The sequence below is a fragment of the Somniosus microcephalus genome, chromosome 7, assembly GCF_052327205.1.
Source record: "Somniosus microcephalus isolate GS21.2 chromosome 7, FLI_Smic_1.0, whole genome shotgun sequence".
NCBI lineage: Eukaryota > Metazoa > Chordata > Chondrichthyes > Squaliformes > Somniosidae > Somniosus > Somniosus microcephalus.
In genome coordinates, this window is record NC_140993.1 from 205,813,002 (window position 1) to 205,831,540 (window position 18,539).

Here is an 18,539-nt window from a genome sequence, read left to right on the forward strand (position 1 = left end):
CCCTAATTGCTACATGCATTACATCAGTGATGCCTTGCACTGTGGGGAATCTAGCTCAATGGTAAAGGAGCAGGCCTCTCTTGTGTTGCTGCCTGTTTTCCATGGGGAAATTGCATGATGCCACTGTGCATTGGAGGTTGGGAGATCTAACATATATCTCCTTCTATCTATTGCTTGGAAGCGCCCTATAGCATAGAAATGCAAGGCTGCAGTTACCTTGATAGGCACTGATGGAGCTGACTCTTTCCTGCAAGTAGTTTCTAGATCTGGCTGCAAGACTTTGCACAGTTCTGTCAAGGCATGTCACAGTTCAGATGCTCTCTTCATATTATGAGGCTTTGACCTATTTTTAGGGCCACAATGAGATTAGTGCACATTTCACGGGTGCTTCTCTAGCTCTCTGTACAGCGTTGTGCAATGGGGCACTGAGCACGTCTCAGCATCCAGTTCTTCCTCCAAAGCCAGATGTTGAACAGTGCTATGTGTGGCGAATGTTACATTATTAGCCTGATCATTTCTCTGTTATACAGCCCTATCGGGCTCTTTTAAGTAACCCAGAGTTCCACTTTCAGGTACAGCAGTCATTTTCAGCAGAAAGTGTAATTGCCCACTAGCCAAACATTTTCTTTCAGAGGGAGAATCATAATTCTCTGGTCTTTTCTATATTTATTCATAGGTTAATATTTGTCTTGGGATTTATAAAGGAAAACATTCTATTGTTTATGTTCATACACTATTAATATGTGTATTACAGATTATTATAGTGCACCGCTGGGAACAAGGTTAAGAACAGTGCTGTGATTTAATTTGCTTATACCAAAATGAGAGGTTAGTCATATCATTTAATTAAGCAATACCAGCTGCCACAGGGTGATCTCATGAGGTATTACTATACATATACAAGATACAAAACAGCCTGTGCATGTTATGTTTAGCGCAGTTCTCCTCAGTAATTGTTAGCATTATTGTGCTATACCCCATTAGAACTGAATTATTGAAAAAGTGTTGGGCCTCACCAAATGCATTTTATAGACCCTGGTCGTCTTGTTGACACAGGAATAACCTGGGGTGCAGGTAAAGCCACCTGCACTGAGCTGTAGAATAAGAAATCATCATGCGGTATCTTTGTGATGATGTCATTGACTCACAATGCAGAGAAAGTAATATAACTATAAACAATGAACTTCGCAGTCCCATCGTGTGCAAGACAATAAACACCACCTTCACACTGAACAAACACCAAGGCTGGAGGCCAAGGTGTTTATTACTGCACAGGAGCCATTTAATGGCAAGTACATTCAGGGATCCTACATTTATCAGTGTTGTATTGCATGTTGAATTTGTAAGATGAAATATGAACGTGCTCTTAGAAAGAATAAGTAGAAATAAGAAGTGGTTGCGATTGTTGTGTGTGTATGTGAGTGTGAGTGTGTGTGAATGTGTGGGTATGCATGTGTGTGAGTGTGCTGGTGTGTGTGAGTGTGCTGGTGTGTGTGTGTGTGTGCATGTGTGTGAGCGTGCGTGTGTGTGTGTGCTGATTTCCAGAATTTGGACGACTTGCTGCAGTCTTAACAGAATTATAATGACTCAACAGTCATCAACCCAATAACAGCCCATGTAATACGCCTGATGATAGATGTTTCATTGTGAGGTTCAATGCCTTGATGTCAGGTGTCAATTTATCTGAGTCCTGCTTTCAGCAGGGAGTTTCGCCAAAGGTCAGGAAATTGGGACCCAAATTGTTCCAGGGTTCCAGCAGTCTCCCATGCTGTGCAGGTTGCACCATTTCTGGGAGTCTCCGCAAGGACTAATAAAGGGTGGAACCTCCATCTTTCCCTTGCTTGGGCATCTGTGTCAGAGATGGTGGGGCCATGGGCAGGGAGTCTCAAAGCTGGGAGTTCTAGCAGCCTCGGCCTACAGGGGACCCCAGCATAAAATCAAAGGCAGATACACCGAAGGAGAAGAGGTACCTGTGCAAGTGAGCCCCACCAGGGACGGGGTTTCCAGGTGGGGATTGGGGCCTGAATCCCTGAAGAAAAGGAAAAATGGCTGGGGTTTTGTTCTCGGAGGTGGCCCAGCACAACCCCAGTTGGCAACTTGCAGTGCACTGTGCGTCCTCTTCTGATGGTGTGCCTAAGATATATCCCCTCCAAGCACCAAAGACTCTTTTTTTGTGTGGTCCCGCCCATGAGCTTCAGCAGGGATAGTGACAGTGGGTGCAAACCCAGCCCTTATGCCAGGATGCACTCACCCATGGGTTTTTGGGCTCATAATATGCAGCATCCACCCAGATTCCAATTTGAGCTCTCAGCAGGCGAGGCTCTTCACCAGAAGCAACACGTCAGAAAGTTACCCCTTATATCTGATGTTGTAATGTCATGAAACAAGGTCATGTTGTTGTTGTTGTGTTTGTATAGGTCGATTGCATTGTAAAGTCACTGAAGTGTGTAATTAATTTTACTCTGACCATTGTAGTTATGCCATAAAATGGATGAGCACATCATTTGCAACCTTTTAGGTGATAAAGATTGGCCATTAAGTAGCAAAAAGTTTTCAAACTTGTTACAAACTTACAAAGAGGGGATATTTTTCAACATTATGATCCCTGTGAATGAACACAAATGTTCTCTAATCAGAGCATGATTGTTTGCCTCAGAAGGTGTTATAGTCTCCTCCAATTACAACTGAACACTTTTCTTGCTTTTAATTGGATAGATTAGCATAGACTGGCGGACTCCATTCATTGTGCAGGGTCCGAACAGGTCATTTTAGCAGTTATTGATTATAGAGCCTTCACCAAGTAGCTAAGCCCTAAATTCAAGAAATGACTAGTCCAATTTCCACAAATATACGATGAGGTCAGGAAGCATGTGACAGATGAGGTGTATTTGAGTGCAGACAGTGAGGGAAAAAGTCAACAGGCACTTGTCTTAAGTCTATTTTAGTAATGAGCTGAAAAATTAACTATATTACCCAACAGCAGTCAATTAATCATCTTCAATAAAATTGCTACTTTTTACAGCCTTAATTTGTAAATTAACAAATTACACTTGTTTAAATGTGAAAAAGTCTTACAACTGCTCAGGTTGCCAAGGTAACGCTCTAGCATGAAGCACAACAGTCTCAAGATATACAATAGCAAAATACTGCAGATGCTGGAAATCTGAAATAACAGAAAATGCTGGAAATACTCAGCAGGCCAGCTCTGTTTCTCTCTCCACGGATGCTGCCTGGCCTGCTGAGTCTCAAGATATGCTTCTCTCCAACTGCCCATTAGATTAGGGGCATGTCTAGGGCAGGTCCCACAAGCATTGAAGGGTTGGAGACCACTGGCATAGACTTAAGAAGAAACCTAATCAAGTGTTGTATATTTGAAGTATCAGAAAATGATCCAATAAGATGATGTTGACAGGCAGTGAGGCTGAACGTGGCCAAACTGTAGCTACCATTTAACATGGGAAATATTCATACTAATTGCTAAATTATTCTTTCTGTTCTTTTCAGCCATTGTTGACAGCACAACAGCTGGCCTCAGCCGTAGCAGGAGTGATGCCAACGAGCAGTCCCGCCCTCAATCAGCCAATCCTCATACCATTTAATATGGCTGGTCAGCTTGGCAACCAGCAAGGCCTTGTCCTCACACTGCCGACTGCTAATTTAACCAACATCCAGGGTCTGGTTGCAGCAGCAGCTGCTGCCGGAGGCATTATGACATTACCACTGCAAAACCTGCAAGGTAAGCAACAATCACTGAACAACAAGCTTGACATTTTCTTCTCTCAGATTGATCAGGCATTCTATGACTGTGCTCACAGATTGGCACTTTCTTCCGAACTTAATCTGCTTTCATTACTTCCAACTATTATCTAACATTGACAGCTTACCAAACAATCGTCAGTAATACTGAAGCATTTTTGATCTGTTTTATATGTGAGTGCCTTATTTTCACTGTAACAATGGTACAAGGGTAATTTTCTGTCAGATGTTGAAGATATATTTGGCAGTTGATATCAAGGACTGACTTGAGCCTAAACTGATTTTCTGCTGACTATAATAAGCTTATTTACTCTGCAGATATATATTGCATTATTAGCAAAATGAAAGAGTACTAGAATGGGGAATATTGTTCAATCATTAATGCAGGGCCTGGTACTAGAGTCAGGTGTGCCTTTCAATCAATAGTTCAACATCTAACTTGATGGATATTTCTGTCACAGGACTTTACCTCTGCTGTTTTACTTTCATAGCAGCAACTTCCAGTACAATACCAGTGTTTCTAAAATAAACATTTGTTGTCCCTTTATATGAACATTTTTCCATTGAGTTTCTTTGTATCCAGACCTAACATCGCATTTGTGGCAGGCCGAGACTTCTGGCCACTGGTGTCCCTGATCCAATCCCATTTTCCAGGGTCAAGTGCATTATCAGGTGTGTGGTGGGAACCTGTGTCATTAGCAGGCAACTGTGGTACCTGCTAACTTCCAGCATAGCCCAGGTTCAGCGTTAGTCGACTGCCCAAAGACATTTAACAAAAAGGTTGCCCATTGCTTTCATTTGCCAGTTTTGTACTGCAGTAGAAAATGCCTCAGCCCTTTTGATTTTAACTGCTTCCGACACCCTACCAATGCTGGGCACCAGGGATACACAGGTGATTTTAACTGCTTCCGACACCCTACCAATGCTGGGCACGAGGGATACACAGGTGATTTTAACTGCTTCCGACACCCTACCAATGCTGGGCACGAGGGATACACAGGTGATTTTGTGCCCAGAGTTGCTAAGGCACCCATGTGATAATGACGTTGTGCGACATCATTCCGCCATTTGCATACGCCGGCCCATTTATGGTTTGGCATACTATGCACAAACCCAAATGGGCCAAAAATTTTAACGGGGCAAAAAGGGGCAGGGATCCAGCATAATCGGGCCCCAAATTTAACATTATTACCCCCAAAAATATGTGGAAGTACAGGGCCTTTATGTCAGAACAAGGGGACATAGATTAAATGCAAGAGATTAAGGACAGAAATCAAGAGACTTTTTTTTTATACATTGGGTTGTGATGTTGTGGAAGGCAGAGTTAGTGATTGAAACAGAGCATGTCAGCATTTAAGATTAGGTTAGATAGAAGGTTGAAGGAAAGGGGAACAAAGAAATATGGGAACACGGTAGGAATATGGGAATAGGACTACTGCTCATGTGGAGAATGAACACCAACAAGGATTAGTTGGGCCAAACGATCTGTTTCCATGTTGTAATTTTGATGTAACTTCCAGAAAATCCAAAAATGTTAACAATTTTCAATTAAAATCTTCAATGCTTTTACAAAGGATAAAAATAGATTATCCTGCATTTATTACATTATTAAAATACATCAACATCCAATTTGGTTACAAACAATGTCTTGCACAATGCCAGACTGATGTTTGTGGAGATCTAAATAAATACTACTGCTGGAAATGAACTGAGAAGAGTTAGAATGAATCAGCTGAAGTGGGAATGCTGCAAAGTATGCATGTTTGGGTTAAATTTGTTTTAGGTCATGCTTGATAATGCAGGCCTATTACTGTGTCTGTCTGTCTGTCAAGAGTACCTAAATCTAATCATAATAACATAAACGTTGCACTCAGCCTATATATCCTGTTGTAGTGACAATCTGCGTGTATAATCGGGCTTTGCAAACAGTGCTGCTCCAATTCAGGTTACACTTAATGATCTGCATCTTGTTTAAAAGGTGAGGACTGCAGCCAAAGAGGTCTGCACAACAATTGCACTACAGTAGGCTTTCCTCTCGGCTCCATCCACCTGCTTTCATACTAAATAAAATCTCCAGAGATGGCATGGCACCACTTAACTTTTGTTAGTGCTGGGTTGATGGGTATTTTTAGGTGGATTGTTCATTAAGACTGAAGGTTCTCTAAAATATTACAAGCACTTGCTGTCACAGTAACTCATGGGGAGGCCATAGCAGTCAAGCAGAATGGTAGTTAATTTATAATTTAACCCCAGCTCTTTGGTGCACAGTGCCCTTGGTCTGAGGTGTGTGAAAGGTCAATTTCTTTGCATGACCGCTGTAAACTAATAATGAACAATTGTAGCCCTTTAATAGCCATTTAGTCAGCGATCTCAGCCATTGCTAGTTCACCCCATATCTTTTGGTATTTATTCTCAAAAGCCGAAGGTTTCTAAAACCACTGAGAAGGTTTGAGATTATGGAAAGTGGTGCAAAATTCAAGAGAGTATGGGACTCATAAAGGTGTCAGTCGGTTCAGGAACTGCTGACCATTCACCCTCCTGTTGCAGGAAGTCTGGGCTTATGACAAGTTCTTCCTGCTGCCTTGTGCTGGTCTTATTTTCTTTCTGTTTGCTGGCTGCACTTGTTTTTATTTTCTGGTTGTTGATACGCTTATCAATTACTTCATAAAAGGTGATGAGTCGAAGAAGAGATGATGAGTCGAAAGAAGAGATGAATAAGGCTTTTATTAGCTAAGAAGAGACCATGCTTCTTCGTGAGTGACTGAACAAGTCTGAACGAAACCCACACAGTGGTGGGTGGAGTCAGCTGAGGCATGCCTCCATACACAGCGCCACCCAGAGGTGGCAATATACAATACAGTGGTTTACCACATTCACCCCTTGTTTAATGTGAAGTCCGGCGGGGTGAAGGGTACTACAAGTTAAGTCTATCAGGAGGCCTTGTCTGACGTCCTGATCGTCATGGTGGCGGCGGTGGTGTTGCAGCATCCGACGTCGGGTCTGGTGTCTGGGTGGTTGGCGAAGATTCCTGGGGCTTTGGCATGCCGTCTGCAGGGGTTGGGTTGGGAGGGGTGGTGGGGGATAACAGTGGTAAGGGGGATAACGGTGGTAAGGGGGATAACGGTGGTAATTCAGGGGTACCCGAGGGTGCGAGATCTCGTATGGAGACCGTGTCCTCCCGCCCGTCTGGGTATGTCACCCAGGCATACTGGGGGTTGGCGTGTAGGAGGTGCACCCGCTCGACCAGGGGGTCCGTTTTATGCGTCCTCACGTGCCTCCGCAGTAGGACGGGCCCAGGAGAAGTCAACCATGCCGGTAGCGAGGTTCCCGATGTAGACTTCCGGGGGAAAACGAACATTTTCTCATGAGGGGTCGCATTAGTGGCAGTACAAAGCAGTGACCGAATGGAGTGAAGCGCTGCAGGGAGGACCTCCTGCCAGCGGGAGGTCGGAAGGCCCTTAGATTTTAGTGCTAAGAGGACTGCCTTCCAAACCGTCGCGTTCTCCCTTTCCACCTGGCCGTTCCCCCGGGGGTTGTAACTGGTGGTCCTGCTCGTGGCGATACCTCTTGTTAGCAGGTACTGCCGAAGTTCGTCGCTCATGAACGATGAGCCCCTGTCGCTATGTATATAGCTGGGGAACCCGAACAGAGCGAAGATGTCATTCAGACACTTGATGACCGTGGTACTGGTCATGTCTGGGCAAGGGATGGCAAAGGGGAAACGGGAGTACTCATCAACTATGTTGAGGAAGTACACATTGCGGTCAGCGGAGGGGAGGGGCCCTTTAAAATCGACGCTCAGGCGTTCGAAGGGGCGGGTGGCCTTGATCAGGCTTGCTCTGTCCGGCCTATAGAAGTGCGGTTTGCACTCGGCGCAGATTTGGCAGCTCTTGGTCATGGTCCTGACCTCCTCGATGGAGTAGGGCAGGTTACGGGATTTGATAAAATGGAAAAACCTGGTGACCCCCGGGTGGCAGAGGTCATTGTGGAGGGACTGCAGCCTATCACTCTGCGCGTTGGCGCATGTACCACGTGATAGGGCATCTGGGGGCTCATTGAGTTTCCCTGGCCGATACAAGATATCATAATTGTAGGTGGAGAGTTCGATTCTCCACCTCAAGATCTTGTCGTTCTTGATTTTACCCCTCTGCTTATTATTAAACATAAAAGCTACTGAACGCTGGTCAGTGAGCAGGGTAAATCGTTTCCCGGCCAGGTAATGCCTCCAGTGACGCACCGCTTCTACAATAGCCTGGGCCTCCTTTTCGACGGAGGAGTGTCTCGTCTCGGGGCCCTGGAGGGTCCTTGAGAAAAAGGCCACGGGTCTGCCCGCCTGGTTAAGGGTCGCGGCTAGGGCGAAGTCGGAGGCATCGCTCTCCACTTGGAAGGGGATGGACTCATCCACCGCGTGCATTGCGGCCTTCGCGATATCGTTCTTGATAAGAGTGAAGGCTGCACACGCCTCTGGTGTCAGGGGGAAGGAGGTGGCTTTGATGAGGGGCCTGGCTTTGTCTGCATAGAGGGGCACCCACTGGGCGTAGTAGGAGAAAAACCCCAGGCATCTCTTCAGTGCTTTTTGGCAGTGGGGAAGGGGTAGCTCCATTAGGGGGCGCATTCTGTCGGGGTCGGGCCCGATGACTCCGTTCTCCACCACGCAGCTGAGGATGGCCAGGCGCTTGGTGTGAAACATACATTTTTCCTTATTGTACGTTAGGTTCAGCTGTTGGGCCGTACGGAGGAAATTTGCTAGATTAACGTCGTGGTCCTGCTGGTCGTGGCCGCAGATGGTGACGTTATCCAAATAGGGGAAGGTTGCCCGCAGCGCGTTCTGGTCAACCATTCGGTCCATCTCCCTTTGGAAGACCGAAACCCCGTTGGTGACGCCGAAGGGGACCCTAAGGAAGTGGTAGAGGTGGCCGTTTGCCTCGAAGGCAGTATACTGGCGGTCCTCATGGCGGATGGGCAGCTGGTGGTACGCTGACTTAAGGTCGATGGTGGAGAATACTTTGTATTGCGCAATCTGATTGACCATATCAGATATGCGAGGGAGGGGGTACGCGTCCAGCTGGGTGTACCGGTTTATGGTTTGGCTGTAGTCGATTACCATGCGGCGTTTTGCAGTGGTTTTAACGACTACAACCTGGGCTCGCCAGGGGCTAGTGCTACCTTCGATAATGCCCTCCTTCAAGAGCCGCTCCACCTCAGAGCTGATAAAAGCTCTGTCCCCGGCACTGTACCGCCTGCTTTTGGTAGCGATGGGTTTACAGTCGCGGGTGAGGTTAGCGAACAGGGGAGGGGGGGGGACTTTTAATGTGGAAAGGCTGCAGGTGGTTTGCAGCGGGCGATTTAAAAGTTGTTGGTTGCAGACTGTGAGTGGGGGGAGGGGTCCACCGTATGCTAGTGTGACACTCTTAAGGTGGCACTGAAAATCCAACCCTAGCAGGACGGCAGCGCAAAGACGGGGCAGGACTAGCAGTTTAAATTTTTGATATTCAGTGCCCCCTACTGACAGGGTCACCACACAGTAGCTGCTGATGTCCATTGACTGGGACTTGGACGCCATAGAAATGCGATGGTGCATTGGCAGAATCGTGAGGGAGTGGCTACGTACCGTGTCGGGGTGGACGAAACTCTCTGTGCTCCCGCTGTCGATCAGGCAACTGGTGGCGCGGCCGTTTACCGCGATATCCATCATGGAGCTGGATAGATGGTGAGGGTGGCCTTGATCCAGCGTCACGGAGGCCAGTATGTGGCTTAGTGAGTCACTATAGTCATCCGCCGAGACGGTGGTCGGTTCCGGTGACGAAATGGCGGTTGAGTGCGTTGGATACGATGGCGGCGGATGCCATGCGGCCGGGGGTACACAAAATGGCGGATAAGATGGCTGCTCCCACGGCCCGCACGCTGCGCTGCTGGCTGGCTTCCCCTTGCAGGCGTTAGCGTAATGGCCTTTCTTCCCGCAGCCCGAGCAGGTAGCTGTCTTAGCTGGGCAGTGCGCTCTGGGATGTTTTAACTGGCCACAGAAATAGCATTTTTGGGCCTGGTTACTGGGCATCGAAGCAGTTCTTACCGGAGGCTGCTGTCTCGGTTGGGTCGCTGCAGCGGTTGGTGCCGGGGGCGGCGGTCCCGTGTCCCACGGTTTCGATTGCCATGTCTCGGCGCCGTTACGGGGGTATGCCTCGAGGTTTCGGTGGGCCTCCTCTAACGAGAGCGCAAGGGCAATGGCCGTCTTCAGGTCGGGTTCCTTGCTTTCTAGCAGTCTCTGCCGGGTGTGGTCTGACTGGAGGCCCCTGACGAAGGCATCACAGGCGAGTCCCTGCGCGTGCTCCACAGCCGTTACCGCTTTACAATCGCAGTCTCTGCAGAGTGCCAGTAGCGCCCGTGCAAATGCCCCTACCGATTCTCCCGGTTGCTGCCTGCGGGATCCCAAGAGGTGTCGGGCGTAAATTGTGTTCACTGGGCGCGTATATTGCCCTTTTAGTAGCTCGAGGGCCGCCACGTACGTATTAGAGTCCCGGATTAGCATATATACTTGATGGCTCACCTGGGCGGTCAAAATTTTCAGTTTGTGATCCTCCTCTGTAACCTGTGAGATTGCGAGGAAGGATTCAAAGCAGCTCAGCCAGTGTTCAAACTTGGCTGATGCACCCACATCTTGAGGGTCGAGGTCCAGGCGTGGTGGTCTGAGGGCTCTCAGCAATGTCTGCTGTATCCGTTGCTGTTGTTGCTCCTCAGGTGTCGCCATTTAACTTTTAGCTAATAAAATTGATACGCTTATCAATTACTTCATAAAAGGTGATGAGTCGAAGAAGAGATGATGAGTCGAAAGAAGAGATGAATAAGGCTTTTATTAGCTAAGAAGAGACCATGCTTCTTCGTGAGTGACTGAACAAGTCTGAACGAAACCCACAGTGGTGGGTGGAGTCAGCTGAGGCATGCCTCCATACACAGCGCCGCCCAGAGGTGGCAATATACAATACAGTGGTTTACCACAGTTGTTAACATGAATTATCTTATTAAAGTGCGAATCTATGATTCTTCAGTTGGCTGCATCATGAAGAGAGTTTGAACATCGAAGCAAATGTGAAATGTTCACCTTCCTGGTTCAGCTTCATTTTGACGTTGGCACTCCCGTTCCGATTTTATTTTGGTGACTGATAAGTTTTGTGTTACAATGCTAAGCCTTAACCACACTGCATTGAAATTGTGCTGATATATGAAACAGAAGTATACTCACAACAATGAATTATTATTTAAAGGGAATTGAAGCCGCACGATGAAACATTTTTATTGAAATCTGTAGCGTTTACTATAATAATTCACAGGAGCAAAAATCACCAGCAAATTCCATGTATGTTCATCTGAAACCAGCAGACAAAACAGCTGAACTAAGCAACAGGATCCAACAAAGCTACTGTAATGCCTTACACTCACAGAGTGAGTTAATATCTTAAGCATAAGGCCACGTTCGTTATCCAAATGTGCAGCGCATATTGCTGAAATAATTGTGCATATCTTTGCTTATTGTTTTTTCCCTCTTCCTGACCAACTTTTGCAGAAGTCAGTGGGGGATTTTATGACGTTGGGCGATAGTGTAAAACAGACGATATTGAATCAGCCGCCCATTATACATCTCTCCCGACTTTAATTTCTATTGAAATGTTAGAGATGTATATTGGGTGGCTGACTTTGTGCCACATTGAACTGCTTCACAATGTGCCATGTCAATATCTGCTTTGAGGTTTTAAACAAACACTAATCCCTTCTTCATACTGTCAAATGGAGAGTATTTGCCAATAAAAATCCGCAACTGTACAGTGTAAACTGATGAGGTTTAGCCTCTAGATCAGCCCAGTATGTCTGCCAAATAAACTTGTACAAAACGTATGTCAACATCTGGTGTAGATGTAAACTCAAATCGGGGTGAATTGGTCTTCACTAATAGTGCAAAAGTCCTGCTACAACTGTACAGGGTATTGGTGAGACCACACCTTTAGTACCGTGTACAGTTTTGGTCTCCTTATTTAAGGAAGGATATACTTGCATTGGAGGCAGTTCAGAAATGATTCACTAGGTTAATTCCAGAGATGAGGGGGTTGACTTATGAGGAAAGGTTGAGCAGGCTGGGCCTATACTCATTGGAATTTAGAAGAATGAGAGGTGATCTTATTGAAACATATAAGATACTGAGGGGGCTCGACAAGGTAGATGCAGAGAGGATATTTCCCCTCATGGGGAAATCTAGAACTTTTAGAACTGAGATGAGGAGGAATTTCTTCTCTTGGAGTCGTAAATCTGTGGAATTCTCTGCCCCAGAGAGCCATGGAGGCTGGGTCACTGAATACATTTATGGTGGAGAGAGACAGATTTTTGCAAGATAAGGGAGTGAAGGGTTGTGGGGAGCCCAAGATCAGCCATGATCTTATTGAATGGCGGAGCAGGCTTGAGGGGCCAAGTAGCCTATTCCTGCTCCTATTTCTTATGTTCTTAAAAAGGGTGCTAGCGAAGCACCAGCCCGTTTTACACCCTGCCTGATTTTCTTTTCTATTGAAGGCAGTGGATAAGAAAATTGGGCGGGGTGTAACATGAGCCGCCGATTCACTATTGCTCATTTTTGCCCTGTTGTTAAAGACCAATTTCATCCCCAACATCTGACATATGTACATGATGTGTGTATGATTAAGAAGAAAGATATCACACGTTCCATTTTGCAGACAAACCATTCTTGGAGCCTCTCTGCCTGAATTAAGGGTAGGTTTTGTGGTGTGGGCCTTCACCCAGTCTGAACTGGATTGAGCATACCTAAAACTCAATTCCCACTGGAGCATTACAGCCAGACAGACTGGGCTTTCTTTCCATCAATCTGGGCTGTATTCAAATCACACGAGGGGGAATTGTACATTAATGAATTGTCCCATGTTTTCCCAGTATCTTGCTTGTCGTGTAACCAATCTAGCTGAATCTCTGATGCTGCATTTACTAGAACTGAGCCATTAATGCTGCGCCTCCAAAAGTTGTTTTTTTCATTCATGGGATGTGTGGGTGAAGCTGGCAAGGCCGCATTTATTGCTCATCACTAGTTGCCCTGAGAAGGTGCAGTGGGCCAACTTGTTGAATCACTGCAGTCCTTGTTGTGGGAGCAGTGTAAATTGGAAGATTATCTGCAGTCAGAGGCACAACTGTATGGTGGGTGAAAGTGATACCGGGGCAAAAATGGTTAAATTTTCAGGGCAGGTTGCATTATCTTGGGTTGAAGTGCCTTGAGTTTAGAAGGTTGAGAGGTGTAGATGCTGGGACAATTGAAATTTCAAGACTGAGATTGACAGATTTTTATTAAGTAAGGGTATCAAGGGATATGGATCAAAGGCAGGTAAATTGAGTTGAGGTACAGATCAGCCAAGGGTCGAGGGACTGAATGGCCTACTCCTGTTTCGATGTGCCTTTTCCTTTTCCCTAAACATTCCGCACTGTACAGCATCTGCTCCAGCAGACTATCAGCCCTGAGTGCATTAATCTCAGCTAAAATAATTCTGACAGTATCTGTAATATCATTACTGCAGTTGTCTACTATCCTTTTACTGTCTTTAGTTATCCTATGCTGTTTGTTTACACTTGCCCCTTCTTTCCTAATGTTTGAAGCTTTTATACATACTTTTGTTTAGGTTAAATTCTCTGCAAGCATCCCCGTTTAACTATTTACATAGAATTACATAAAATTTACAGCACAGAAACAGGCCATTCGGCCCAACTGGTCTATGCCAGTGTTTATACTCCACATGAGCCATCTCCCATCATACTTCATCTAACCCTATCAGCATATCCTTCTATTTTTTCCCCTTCTTGTGCTAATATAACTTCCCCTTAAATGCATGTGTACTATTCCCCTCAACTACTCCATGTGGTAGCAAGTTCCATATTTTAACCTTTTAGGCCACACATTTAGGCTTTACTTTATCATGAACCCTCCTTTTTTGAGGGATATATAGGGCTGGATTTTCTTTCAGCAGTTGGGAAGGAGGCGGGACTACAACTTTCGGGTTTTAGTCCCGCCTACATCGACGTCTGGCCAATCCACGCGATTTTCCCTTGATTGACCTTGTTGAGCCCGCCCAGCGGGCTCAGCAGGCCAATTAAGGGCCACTTGGCAACAGGTGACGTCACAGACTGAAATTTCATCTGTCACGACGTCTTGACAGGTGAAATATCAGTGTTTCACAGCTGTTTGAAGCTGTCAAACACTGACAGTCTGACTTCTAACCTGAGTCCTTCTACGCAGACTCAGTTAGAACTCTCACCGGCAATGAAAGCTGAAGGCTGTCACTTTTGACAGTTCGCAGCCATTTTGCTTTCAGTGCCGGCTGAGTGATGGACTCCCGAAACCTAGAGGAAGAAAGGCTGTTAAGGTAAGTACATGTAATTTAAACTTCTTTAGACACACCAAATACACTTACCTTTGCACTCATGCACCCATCACTCAACTGAACACCGACATCACGACCCCTCCAAGTCCTTCAACCCGATGGCCCGCCTGCTCTAACCTGGCGTGGTTTGGAGCTGTCGGGAATCCCACACGACACCCCTCAAAATAGGGATTAGGCTAAAAACTGCCTGTTAACAGGCAGTTAATTGGCACTAATCCCTTCCCGCCTCGGGTCGGCGGGTCCCAGTGCGGGGCGGGTACCCGCCTCCTTTGAAACTTACGTGGAGGCGGGTTTTGGGCGGGATGGTGTCGGGACCCCTGAATTCAGGATTTTAGCTCCCCACATGCCTAAAAACCCGCCTCACGGCACACTGAAAATCAAGGCCATAAAGTTTTCTTGTCCTTCAGCATTAATTTAAAAATATGCCATTTTTCTTCCATATATGATTATAACAAGATTCCCCAAAGTACTTTCCCCAAAATGTCCCTCATCAGTGATAACTTAGCCCTCCTGAAACTCGGTATTAATATTAAATTACCAGCAGTATTAGGTCACCTCATCAACTGAAATCTAATGATACAATGATCAGTGACCCAGATGCTGCTCCACATCGATATTAGATATCAGGACCCTAATAAGCTGATATTCTCCCCATACATGTTAAATAAGGTTACAATTATTATATCATCAACAAGTAACTTAGGCTGGAATTTTCCGGGGAATCAGCGGGCGGGATTGGTGGCGGGTCGGGTAGGAAATTTGATATATTTGACAGTGGGTCAGGACCTGTTGTCAACCCGCCGCCACGCGCCTTTCCTGATGTTGGGTCTGTCAGCGCTGAGCCGACCCGACAGGCAATGGCGGGCGACCCAGTTCAGATAATTAGTGGCTTGTTTAGAGCCATTTAAGAATGATTTTCAGCTTAGCTTTTGCATTTGACAGCTCGCCCACAGGGACCATGCTGGTCATGGACCACGTCTGTCGAGCTGAGGTGGAAGTTCAGTGGCCATTGAATCAGCTGATGAGTTGACAGCTTCAAATGTACAGTAAGCTCCCACCTGACTGATACTCACTGTCCTCAGGCAGAAGCTTTTTTTCACTCCATTTCCAGCCCACATTCTGCAGGCTTTCCACTTTCCACTCTCCAACCACACTCAACTCATTGGAAGAACTCTCTCACCATTGACAGAATGCTTCTGTCATCTCTACTTCACCTGTCATCTATTCCATCAATATGGGTGCCCTTTATACTCTCTCTCCTTGGTCCTCTGAATCCCACCACGATCAGCCCCAACACCAGCAGCACCAGGCACACCAGCAGCACCAACAACAACACCAACCTTCTCTGCAATCAACTGATACTGCACAGGACACAGGGTATCAGCACCCAACCACATTGCTGCCTAAAGCATCCCTACAATGCCCAAGCCATTCCTTTCACACTCATAACCATTGTGGGGGGTACAGTTATGTCTCACCATTCACTGCAACTCACTAAGCCACTTCCAAAGGTGCACACTTATCTATCCAAGAATGCAAAGGGTAGATGTAGAGAGGATGTTTCCCCTTGTGGGGGAATCTAGAACTAGGGGGCATAATTTCAGAATAAGGGGGCACCCATTTAAATCAGAAATGAGGAGGAATTTCTTCTCTGAGGGTTGTGAATCTTTGGAATTCTCTTCCCCAGAGAGCTGTGGAGGCTGGATCATTGAATATATTTAAGGTGGAGATAGATTTTTGAATGGTAAGGGAGTCTAGGGTTATGGGGAGCGGGCAGGGAAGTGGAGTTGAGGCCAGGATCAGATCAGCCATGGTCTTATTGAATGGCAGAGCAGGCCCGAGGGGCCAAATGACCTGTCTTATGTTCTTATGAAAATAAAGGTTTCAATGTTTAACACCACATTAACAGAAACTTTACATGAACATTGCATAAAAAACCTAAGTGCCTACCCTTGTGTGCTGTTAGTTGGTATGATTGTACTAGGATGAGGGGGAGTGTGAGGGATAGCTCGTGAGATGGGGATGTGATAATATAGATAGAGAGGGATGGGTGGAGGTGCAAAGTAAGTTGATGTGAGTAAGGATGTGCAGGAGTAGGGTAGGGAAGGCAGAGTGATGGGGCTGTGATGAGAGGCACAGCAGGATGAGGTTGAGTGTGGCATTGTACTAATGTTTTGTGATCTACTGAGATCATTGGTATATTTGTGGCACTGCACTCAGGTCCTCCTGATGACATCCCTGCTTGTGACCTCCTCTGCAATGTGCAACCAGGCTGTCTTGATCTCCTGGGGAGGTCTCTTTTGCCCATTGGAAGGGAAGAGGACCTCCCTGCGTGCTCTGAGTCCCTTTATAAGCATATGGAGGGAGTCATGGGAGAACCTGGGTGCAGCCCTCTGTGTAGTGATTGTCAGTGTTTGTAGGACCTCAATGCTGTAGAACACTGACAGCACAAATGTCAAAATCGTTATCAAATGACATCACCAGACCCACTTCATCTAATTGGCCGGGAAGCGCGCTGGCCGGGCTTAACAAGCCCTATCAAAGGAAATTTATTTCTCAGAGCGGGATGGAACCACCACCGACATCGCCGGCACTGGACCCGCCAAGGTGAGCAAAGTCCCGGCCTTAGTCTTACCTCCCTCTGCACATGACTGCACTTCTAATTTGTTTAGAATGTTCTCTCAGATTCTACCTGTTGTTCCAGAGGCCTTTAACACATACCTAGGAGCAACCTTGGATCAACCCCACCATGTAGCTGGATCTGAACTGTTTCAACTCCCTCCTTCCACCCTCTCAGTTGCAGTTATTTCCTCTTTAACAAATAAAGCTGCAGCCCCTTGATACATTAAGCAGGTTTCTTTACTTTATTTTTTAACTGTAGTTTTGTTTTTACTTCCATGTTTCACACTGCCCTTATGGGTGAGCCCTAAACTCCGTCCGTCCGTTCCAGAGAGTGTGTTCACTTCCCTGGATATCGAGATGATTTTATGACACGCCCAAGGGATTAAAAGAGAACCTTCAGTTTATTGCAGCTGCTGGTTTTATTCTGTGCTTTTATGTTCCTTGTCCTTGCCTTCAGAAAGCAGCAGAATAGCACTACATTCGACTTTAACTGCCAAATAAATTTATTAAACAGTGTAGCAGTAATGCAGTATATGGACTAAAAATTCAATTGCGTAGCGCCTGTTGCTTGGGTGCTGTTTTGAGTTGAAAAAGCCGTTTGAGCCACACGCACAAAATTCCAGTGCAGGCCCCGCCGGACACCATCTTGGTGAGGGAGGTAGCGTCGGCACGGGGAGCATGCAACAGAAATATGAAGAGTAGGCAGATCGTGACGTTAATTAGCGTGCAACACTGATTTGATGCCAGCGCTATAATTTTTTCCTCAATGCTGGAGCTAACGCCCTGTGTTAACTGCGCACGGCTGAACATGCATTCAGCAGCAGCAAGGATCCCCCACCAGCGATATTTAAAGGGATCATCAACCACTCTCAGGTCAGTTGCTGATTAATTTCTACTGGCTCTGTGTAAGTTTGTGGAAGTGTTTGGAGCTTTCTAGAGTTGTTTAAAGTTAGTGAGGTAACGGAGTGGTGCTGCAAGTGGAGAAGGCCTTGCTTCTGACTTCAAGGGTTCTGGTTAGACCACTTGCTCCCAGTCATGGGTGGTCTAGTTGTCATCCCACTTGGCCTGCAGCATGACAGGGAAATGGAGCAGAGGCACGAAGAAGAGGAAAAGCATCTCGCACAGAGAGGAGGCGGAGGAGGGAGAGATGGGCTCTCAGCAGGAGGCCTTGTCCACCTACGGTCTTCAAGAGCAGTTCTCTTACCTCAACATGAGCCAGGAGCAGTGTATGAAGCGTCTGCACTTTTCTGAAGGAGGTGATTACAGAACTCTGCCACCTCTTGCAACCAGACCTGCAACCTCACACCAGGGCAAGGACAGCACTGCCAGTGACTGTGAAGGCCCTGAATTTCTTTGCGTCGGGATCAATGTTCTCATCATTTTTTTTTCCTGCGCGGACCCTTTTAAATCTACTGCGCAGTATCTCTTCCAGCGGTGAACAACCTGCACATGACCTTGTGATTTATACGTGGTCATGAGGCTGCACACCTTAGGAGGAACATTGGTCGGCATCCTTCCAGGCTGGAGCAGGCGACATCTGTAACATCTCCCAGTTCGCCATCCACTGCTGCATAAGAGAGATGATAGATGCTCTTTATGCCAAGAGAGGGGACTTCATTGTCCGTGGAGCGTGCACGTGGCTTTGCCAGGATAGCGGGCTTCCCCATGGTGCAGGGCGCCATCGATTGCACGCATGTAGCTTTGCCAGCACTGCATCTAAATGCTGAGATGTACCACAAC

The 18,539-nt window shown here is 46.5% G+C and overlaps 1 long non-coding RNA gene across 1 annotated transcript in view; it reads left to right on the top strand.

Moving 5' to 3' along the window:
- Positions 1 to 750: 750 nt before the first annotated feature.
- Positions 751 to 18,539, top strand: part of LOC147115095 (uncharacterized) — a 71,777-nt gene continuing 53,988 nt past the window's right edge. Inside the window, exons 1-2 of the long non-coding RNA XR_015079049.1 lie at positions 751 to 828; positions 3,505 to 3,736. This is a non-coding gene — a long non-coding RNA (uncharacterized LOC147115095). The remainder of the gene's footprint in view (positions 829 to 3,504; positions 3,737 to 18,539) is intronic.